Below are 9663 nucleotides of genomic sequence, written 5' to 3'. Positions count from 1 at the left end.
AATTCAGATAGGAATCCCTTCTGGATATGCCTGCTCTTACAAACATATACGACAGGGACCAACCTGGTAGAATTTTATACTATATCTTCCAATATTAGAGAGCCTTCTCTGTGAAAGAATGAGTAAGTTTGTTCTTAGTGATACAGACAGAAAATGGAGAACTTGTGGGTGGAAACTTAGAAAGATAGATCTGACTCACATGGAAAAACATTCAATGGTTACAATCAATGGACTGTGAAATGGGCAGCTTCAAAGAGAGAAGGGGTTCTTGTCAATGACCATTAGCCTCTGAACAACAGTTCTGTAAGGACAGTGCAGAGAGGATTATGGGGAAGCAATATCGTACAATGAAAAGAACTTGGCTTCTGATTTTAGGTCCTGGCTCTGCCATGAAGTGGCTGTGTGACCTTGAATGTGTTACTTAGCCTTTTTGAGCCTTAGTCTCCTTACCTAAAAAGGCAGAATAGCCCTGGCCAGTGTTCTCAATGGTTAGAGCATCAGCCTGCTCACCAAAGGGTCACAGGTTCTATCCCTAGGCTCAGATGGGATGCCTGCAGGAGTCAACCAATCTCTCTCTCTCTCTGCTTCTACCATCTTGCCTCCCCCTTCCACTCTCTCTAAAAATCAATGGGAAAAAATATTCTTGGATGAGGGTTAACAAAATAAATAAAAAATAAAAAGGAAGGACACTACCTGTCTCACAGGGTGACAGTGACCTAGATGGTAGGGCTATGTGTGTTAGCACAATGCCCAGGGCATTTTAGAGCTACTTAATAAAGGGTGTCTATTTTTTATCATTATTGCTGTATGTTTTTTTAAATATGTTTTTGTTGATTTTTAGAGAGAGGAAGGGAGACAGAGAGAAAGAAACAGTGATTGGCTGCCTTGTTTATGCCTCCTACTGGGGATTGAGCCCATAACATGGTCATGTGCCCTGACTGGGAATCGCACCGGCCACCTCTTGGTACATGGGATGATGTTCAATCAACTAAGTCACACCAGCCAGGATGCTGTATGTTTTTAAAATTATTTCCTTGTTAGGTTTTCCTTGTCAGAACCACTCACACATGTTTGGCCTGAAGCCAACTTTACCAAAGGTTTGGGAGAAAACAATGTGAAACTGAATATTAGACATCCTTAAATTCTTCCCTCAGCCATTCCCACAACTCTGTCCCAGCCTTCCTTCATGCTGCCTCCCTCTTTTCTCCTTTCCTTCCTTCCAGACCACTCCCTGAGCTCCACATGCTTCTCACACCGCGAGGCACAGTATTATTCAATTCCCTCAACCTCTGTTTACATCTCTGAGCAACCGTTTGCTTTCCACCTGAACATGTCCAGGTGCTCAGCTAAACATTAACTTGTGTGGAAGCACAAAAGCCCAACAGAAACCTTGAATTTTATTTTATTCTAGGAGAATGAAGGTTATTCTCCTAGAAGCCAGTCCAACTGTTTTATAACATGCATTTCTTTTTCTCCAGAGTATATTCACAAACTCCCACCCAACATACAGAGAATGGGTATATGAAGACATATATAATATGGCATTAATTTATTTATTTATTTATTTATTTATTTATTTATTTTTAATATATTTTATTGATTTTTTACAGAGAGGAAGGGATAGGGATAGAGAGCCAGAAACATCGATGAGAGAGAAACATGGACCAGCTGCCTCTTGCACACCCCTACCGTGGATGTGCCCGCAACCAATGTACATGCCCTTGACCGAAATCGAACCTGGGACCTTTCAGTCCGCAGACAGACGCTCTATCCACTGAGCCAAACCGGTTTCGGCTATTTATTTTTTTTATCAAAGCCTTAGGGCCCAGAAACTGGAGAGAACATTGGATTTTTTTTTCCCCTCAGATATCTGTTAACATGGCGGCCGTTAAGACTTCTGTAAAAGTGTCTTACAGGGAGCATTAGGACAAAACACCATAAGAGACATAGAGAAAGTAATCCAAGGGTGGTATCTCCTTTGGGGGGAGGGTATCTCTTTTATATTATCTTTACTAAAGAGCTATGTTACATTTATATTTAATTATGTAGCTATAAGGTATATGTTAAGACAATAAAAATCTTTATATGTAGCACTAGAGGCCCAGTGCAAGAAATTGGTGCACGGATAGGGTCCCTAGCAGCTGCTGGCTGCCAGCCAGGGCCTCTGGAGCCTCCCTTCCCAGGATTGGCCAGCTGGCCCCACCCCCTGGTCAAACTCCCAGTTGAAGGGACAATTTACATATTAGGCTTTTATTATATAGGATACCTGGGACAGATCCTCCTAATTCAGTGAGAATTTGTCATCCTTGTTGGGCTGGTTTGACTGAAGAGTGAAAAAAAAACAATGGAAAACAAGCTAGCTGGGTCACCCTGACTCCATTACCTTCTGGCTGCATAGAGCTCAGAGTGAAACCAAGGGTCCTTATAACTTTGATTAAATTTTGTTTTAAATCATAGCTTTAGGAACTATCTCTCTCTCTCTCTCTTTTTCTATCTCTCCCCCACCCCCACCCCTTCAGTGACCTAGTCTTGACGTAAGTTGTGTTTCAGTTTCTGAGCCTTACTTGGAATGACCCTCTGCCTATTTTCCCATCAAACAAAAGGGCAGCTGGAAAAGACCTCGGAGCTGTCTTCCAGACCTAAAGAAATAATTCATTACCTCACCTCACCTCCCACCAGTCAGCTCCCATCACAACCCGAACCCGTAACCCATGGTGTCTTTGATTTTGCCCTATATACTCTTTAACCTACACACCATGGGAGAAGCCGGGCTTTTGAGCATTAGCTCCCCGTTCTCCTGGATGGCGCCACTTATAATAAAATAGCCAGTATTTCTCCACTGCAATTCTGCGTTTAGTGTTTGGCTCTGCTAGCGCCAGGTGAACAAACTTTCTGTTCTATAACTGGAGGACAAGAGGAGAAGAAAGTCATGATTCCAGGCCGTGATTTGTGCCCCTCTTCTGTGTGGCCACAGTTCCCTCCCTCTGACCAGCAAGCCTCAGTTTCCCTCTGTTGTTTATGGGGGTGGGTGCTTCACCATCCCTGCTGCCTACCTCTGCCCACACCTCTGTGAAGAGTTCCTTTGACACCATTGTAATTAGCTAGTTATTAATAATTGGGAGTGGGAGGCCGACATAGACATTGCCATTTGGGCAGCTTTACCAGAAAGCTGCACTTTCACACTCCCCGGGAACCACGGGCTCATTTCCACCGATAACTGGGGAGGAGACCCAACAAGAGGAGAAGATGCATGTCCAGTAAAGTTGGGTGACAGGAAAGATGTCTGTCAATCTAGCCTCAGGAACGGTGGATTGCCTAGAGGAGATGAGCCACCTCAAGCCTGTGAAAACGTGGGGATACATAATCCACACACAAACAGAAACAGTGCACTGTATTCCGCTGAAGCAACATTCCCCCCTGCAAACATTTGGCTTCTTTCTTCAAGGAGCCCTGCCATTTGAGGCCGTCCTACTCAGCAGGATTTGTTTTAGGGAAAACCGTCTTTATCTGGCGTAAGTACTGCGCTTTGATGGGCTGCAGGGGCTGAGAGACCCAATCCCCCGGGAAAGCTCAGGAGCAGCTCTGCAGGAAGCCAGGGAGGAACTCCCTTCTCAGAGCAAAGGGGAAGGGGAGGTGGCGGAAGATCGCCAGGGCTGTTTCCCAATGAGACACTCCCTCCCTGAAACCTTCAGTAAAGTTTACCAAAAAGAAGGAAAAGACTGTTGAAACTGGATCTTCTATGCCTTTGTGCAAGTTGGTGAAAAGAATGAATTCTGCATTCTTTTGGAGAATGGTAGCCGGTGGGGACCAGCAGTTGCAGGAGAAGAGCCTAGGTCAGTGCTGAAGGTGCAAACCCCTCAGTACATAGACTGGGCAGGAAGAACTCAGGCTTAGACAGGAATTAGTGATTTGAGCCAGGTCTCTGAGGATCCAGAAGCCTCCTGCTGGTTCTGAATTATACAGTCCCGCAGCAGAGTTCAAGTCCCTTCTTTAAAAGTTTGTTGCGTGATGCCAAAATTGGTTTGACTCAGTGGATAGAGCATCAGCCTGTGGACTGAAAGGTCCCAGGTTCGATTCCAGTCAAGGGCATGTGCCTTGGTTGTGGGCACATCCCCAGTAGGGGGTGTGCAAGAAGCAGCTGATCTCTGTTTCTCTCTCATCGATGTTTCTAACTCTCTATCCCTCTCTCTTTCTCTCTGTAAAAAATCAAATATATATATTAAAGTTTGTTGGGTGGGGAGGTGCACATGTTTATTTCATCATCAATTTCCCTTTATTTCTTCCATGTCGTTTGTTCTGGAGTTCCTAGCTGCCACTTCTGGGGTTCATTCATTCATTAAGTGTCCCTTTAGAAATGCTGTGTGCTGGACATAGCGTTTGGTGATACGGCAGTGAGCAAGATTCCCAGGTCCCTGCTCTCCTGGTGCTTCTAAGGGGAAAAGCAAGTAATAAATAAATATATAAATTATGTCAGAGAATGCTAGGCTATAAAGATAATATGACAGAGCAATAGCTTGTGTGTGTGTGTGTGTGTGTGTGTGTGTGTGTGTGTGTGTGTTATGAAAGCCACTTTACTAGGAGGTCAGCAAAGGCCCCCCAGATTAGCACCTTCAGAGGCCCTAAGAGAAAAGGTGTTAATGTGACCCTTCCCACCATGATCCTCAAAAAACCAACCATCCCTCTTCTAAAGAACAAAACAAAACAAATTCCTAAACTTCATTCATTCATAATTCAGCATGTTAAAGAACAAAATTCAATTGAGTAAATGTGAAGATCTAATTAGCTTTGTTAAGTGATTCCAGAATCAGGCAACATCCTGCCTAACACAAGAAAAGGTGCTCCAAAGTATTATAAATGAAGTTTTTCATAGTCCTAGGTGGGCAGCCTGATGCTCTAACCACTGAAGACACCGGCCAGGGATAGGCTCCATGGCTTTGTTTAACTCTATAAGATCCCCATTAGGTTGTTGGGTTGATTAAGATTTTAGGTAGCAAGTAGAAAATATCGCCCTTTTCAAAGCTCTGCTCCCTTCCATCTTTGCCTCCAAATGGATACCTCCTGCCTGAGCTCATCACTTTCATGGGACTGTGCTAAAAGAAGCTGTCAACATACATCAGTACCTGAGTCTTCTTTAACCTTTCTCCTCAGCTGGATTATAGTCACCTTCCAAGATATCACAGATGATGGTGTTATTCGATGTTTTGCATCGCATAACAAGGAACACAGCACTGCAGCCTGTAACATCTGACTTCCCTTTGTTTCCAATCATTTCCATGGAATTAATGCCACCTGGCTATGCCAAGGTGAAACAAAAATAGAAAGAGGGGTTTTGTACTGAGTGGTTTGTTTGTCCAGCTAACATTTGTATTATCATGGTAAAAAGAGAAAATGTTCAATAACAAAGAGTTAATTTTAGAAGAGAGAGAAAGAGAGAGAAAATGGACATTGGGAGACAGCTCACGGTCTCTAATGCAAATGGCAATTAGAGTTGAGATCACCTGTGGTGGGTAAGAAGCCAGAGATCAGCCCCCACAGCAACAACATTTACGGAATGACCAATAATAGAAGCCAATGAAGGAGGGCTTCAAAAATGAGGGGGCATTTGATACTGTTACCTATTCTTCAGCAGTGATGTAAAATGAGTCCGGAAAAGAAAGCTTTAGACTTAATTAAACATTTGTTGGTGGCTTTGGAATAAGTGATTTCATGAGCAGTGATGAGGATGATGACTGTAAATAGTAATTGGGAAGCGTTATAGAGCTGAATTTATGGATTTTACAATGGAAAAGTGTGAGTAGGCTAACTGTGGGAAGTGAGGGGTCCACGAAGCCAACTGGATGTAATGAAGAGGGAGAGGTTAAATGCCTGAGGAAGGCCTTGAGCGACTGGAAGGGTTGCCTTAGATGGGAGGAGAGGCATGTATCTGATTAGGAGGCTTTATCAGTGTGTTTAAGCAATGTGTGGAGTTGATGTGGGCAGAGTTGAGCTGGAATCAAGGCTCCTCCACTTCCTAACTATGTAATCTTTACTAATTCCCTCAGTCTCTCCAATGATTAGAGTTATTTCTCTTATTGAACACCTTCTGTGGGACAGGCATTAACCAGTGAAATCGTTTTTTACAGAGGAGAATGCTGGGGCTGTGTAGACTAGTGTAGAGAACATGTGTGTTAAAGTAAATGAGACCAGGGCCTAAATCTAGGCAGGAAATTAGGAAAATCCTTACATAATTTGCAATATTTGTTTAGCAGGAGACAGCATACAGCTGAAGCTAAGAAGAAGGTGGGGTAACCCATAGGTAAACCATCTAACCAAAGGAAACTTATAAAGCCAAATATGACAATCCCTTCAGAGATGAGATGGGTTGACAAATTTTACTTTATATTAGGCAGGACTCTTGCAGACTCAAGTAGAGAAAATCCATTTCAAACATCCTTAAATAAAAAGAGACTATTTTGTCTCATGTCCCTGAAAAATTCTTCAGGTACTGTGTGGATACAAAGCATCAGAGTGCCTCTTGCCCTCCTCCTCCTCATCTCTCTTCCTCCCCATATTCCTCCCATATTTCAGTTCTGCTTGTCCTTCACAAGGCCCTTTCCTCAAATGACAGAGATAGCAGAGTAGCAGCCAACTTCAGTAGTCTAGGTGGGCAACATCTTAGGAATGAGACCTCTCTCCCTTATCATTCTAAAAAAAAAAGCACCAGGTTGACTCTGATTGGCCAGGCTTGAGTGATGTTTACATTCCTGGAAACATGAGGAGACGTGGTACACACACACACACACACACACACACACACACACACACACTCATGGATTGAGTTAGGAAAGGTTCCCCAAAGTATACAGCAGATCCTTTCACCCAAAGAAGGGAGGCTGGGCAGGTAAAAACAACACACATTCATTGTCTATTTCCATGTTCTGCAGACTGTTAATATATTTTCTTATATTGCTGTCTATTTACAAATTTCTAACAGATTTTTATTTCATTTTTGCAAAGTCATTACTGGGATTTAATTAACACATTCAGCCTATGAAATATGATATTTTCTCAAACTTAATGACTTTCCACATTTCCCTCTATTTTTATTTCCTGACTGCTGCTTTTTTGAGTCAGTTAATATATTTACATGTTTCCATCCTCTCTTGGAGATTTAGAAAAAAGAAAAAACAAGATTCACCTTTATGTATCTTAGAGAGTTAAGTTGATCTTAAAATCAATAAAAATATTCTGGATCCAGCATTAGCTGGAATAAGCTATCTCCTCTCTAGCTGTTTTCTCTTTTAATTCCCTTTAGCATTTTCTTTGAGTAAGTGGCTATATTGGTTAGGTTCCAATGCTCAAAATAGAAACCACTCTAGATATTACTGGCATCAAGGGATTTAACTCAGGGGAATATAACTATACAAAATAGACTGAAGTGTGCTTTAACTTCTAGAATAATGACCCTCCCAGGGAGCTCTGAGGCGGTCACTAGAAACTGAGGTGAAGGAAAATACTTGTTAGCTGCAATCCAAAGGGATCAAGAGGCCACCTCTAGTTAACTCTTCTCTGATAATCAGAAGACACTCACACTGTACACCAAAGAAGTAAAACAATGACAAAAACATAAATGTGGATGGTGTAAGTTAAAAAAATAATAGTGATTTTAGGATGTGTTCCAACTTAAGCAACCATCAACTTAAAATAGACTGCAAAAAACATAGCATGGTATATATGAAGCACATGGTAACCATATACCAAAATCTATAAGAGATATATAAGAAATAAAGAGAAAGAAATACAAACATAACAGTATAGAAAATCATCAACATACAAGAGAAGATAGCAGGAGAAGAAGGAACAGAGAAGAACAACAAATACAATAAAAAAAACAAAACCATATCAATAATTACTTTAAATGTAAGTGGATTAAATGCTCTAATCAAAAGATGAATGGATAAAGATTCAGTACATACACACAATGGAATATTACTTGACCATAAAAAGAAAGAAATCTTAACATTTGTGACAACATGGATGAAGCTAGAGAGTATTATGCTAAGTGAAATAAATCAGATAGAAAAAAAACAAATACCATATGATTTCACTTATATGTGGAGTGTAAAAAAAAAAATGAACAAACAAAACAAAAACAAACTCAGATACAGAGAACAAACTGATGATTGCCAGATAGGAGGAGGGTTGGATGAAAAAGATGAAGGGATAAAGAAATATAAACTGGCAGTTACAAAATAGTCACAAAGATGTAAAGTACAGTTCAGAGAACTATGTATGGAGTCAGGTGGGTGCAAGACTTATTGGGCCAAAGGAGGAGCCTGCAACTGAGGTGCACATGCCCTTGACCGGAATCAAATCTGGAACCTTTCAATCCTCAGATCAACACGTTATCCACTGAGTCAAACCAGATTATTTGTGATGGGAACCGGCAAACAAAATCTGAATAGTTGATACCTGAGAAATGTCAGAAGCCTGAACCTTATTTCAAATCTTTTTGTTTTGCTGCTGACTTAGAGACCTGACTGTGACCAAACCAACATCTGTGAGTCACTTACTAGAACTGGCATATTGCTCCCCATTCCGTTGTGATAGAGTTCACTGTAATGGGATGTTTGTTTCTATCTTGACCCACAACAGTAGTTTAAGACTATGCTGTCAAGACAGTGAAAGCTATATGCTCAGATATAACAAAGACTAAAATGTGCCGATTGCTCTTTATTACGTTTGAGGATGTTATGGATTGGAAGTTCTAGAGAAAGGAAAAGAGGGTATCTCTTGGCTGGAAACCTAGGTTATAACCGTAGTTATCTCTATACCACTTTACAGATGAGGGCGTTAAACAATGAAGGGTTAGTAAACTTGCCTAAGGTCACACAAGTTGAAAGTGGCAGCTCGGTGACTTGAACAAAGACAACTCCAAAGGTCCTTGCTACCGAAAATGTAATCCATGGACCAGCCACAGCACAGCACCTGGAGCTTATTGGAAATGTAGGCTCTCAGGCTGCATCCCAGACTTCCTGAATCAAAACCTGCATCTTAGCAGATCCCAGGCGACTCAAAGGCATGTTAAAGTGTGAGGAGGACTGCTCTCAACCACTCTGTTGATTCTGACTTCCTGGCCAGCCGTGGCTTCCTCCGTTAGGTCAACGCCCTAGAACTGCAGCTCCATCAGCAATCTGAGGACACCTGGAATTGGACAGCTCACCAATCTTCGGGGGGAATGTTTTCCCTTTTTTGCCTTTACCGAAAAAGGGAGTTTTCTTAAAGAGAAATGGGAGGTTTTATACTCTGTTCTTCCAATGACAACTTTGGTCTAATATAAGTGATGTAACTCAAGCACAAGATAGGCTCTGTGAACAGCATTCTCTCTTCTGCATAGCAGTAAAGGTAGTGACAAAACTGCAGGCTGCCCTCCCACTGAAGGAAACTGAAGACTTTATTGTGTGTGAAGAACTGAGAAAGGGCTCAAAAAAAAAAGAATCTGCTTTATTTACTTACATTTCTTTTCTTTTTTAAAAAAGTATTTTTATTTCAGAGAGAAAGGGAGAGGAAGAGAAACATCAATGATGAGAGAGAATTATTGATCGGCTGCCTACTGCATGAGCTATACTGGGAACTGAGCCTGCAACTCAGGCATGTGCCCTTGACTGGACTCAAACCCTGGAC

Source organism: Pipistrellus hanaki (genome assembly GCF_964339955.1).
Source record: "Pipistrellus hanaki genome assembly, chromosome: 8".
NCBI classification, from domain to species: domain Eukaryota; kingdom Metazoa; phylum Chordata; class Mammalia; order Chiroptera; family Vespertilionidae; genus Pipistrellus; species Pipistrellus hanaki.
The sequence above is the reverse complement of the archived record's forward strand: the minus strand, read 5'-3'. Positions refer to the sequence as shown.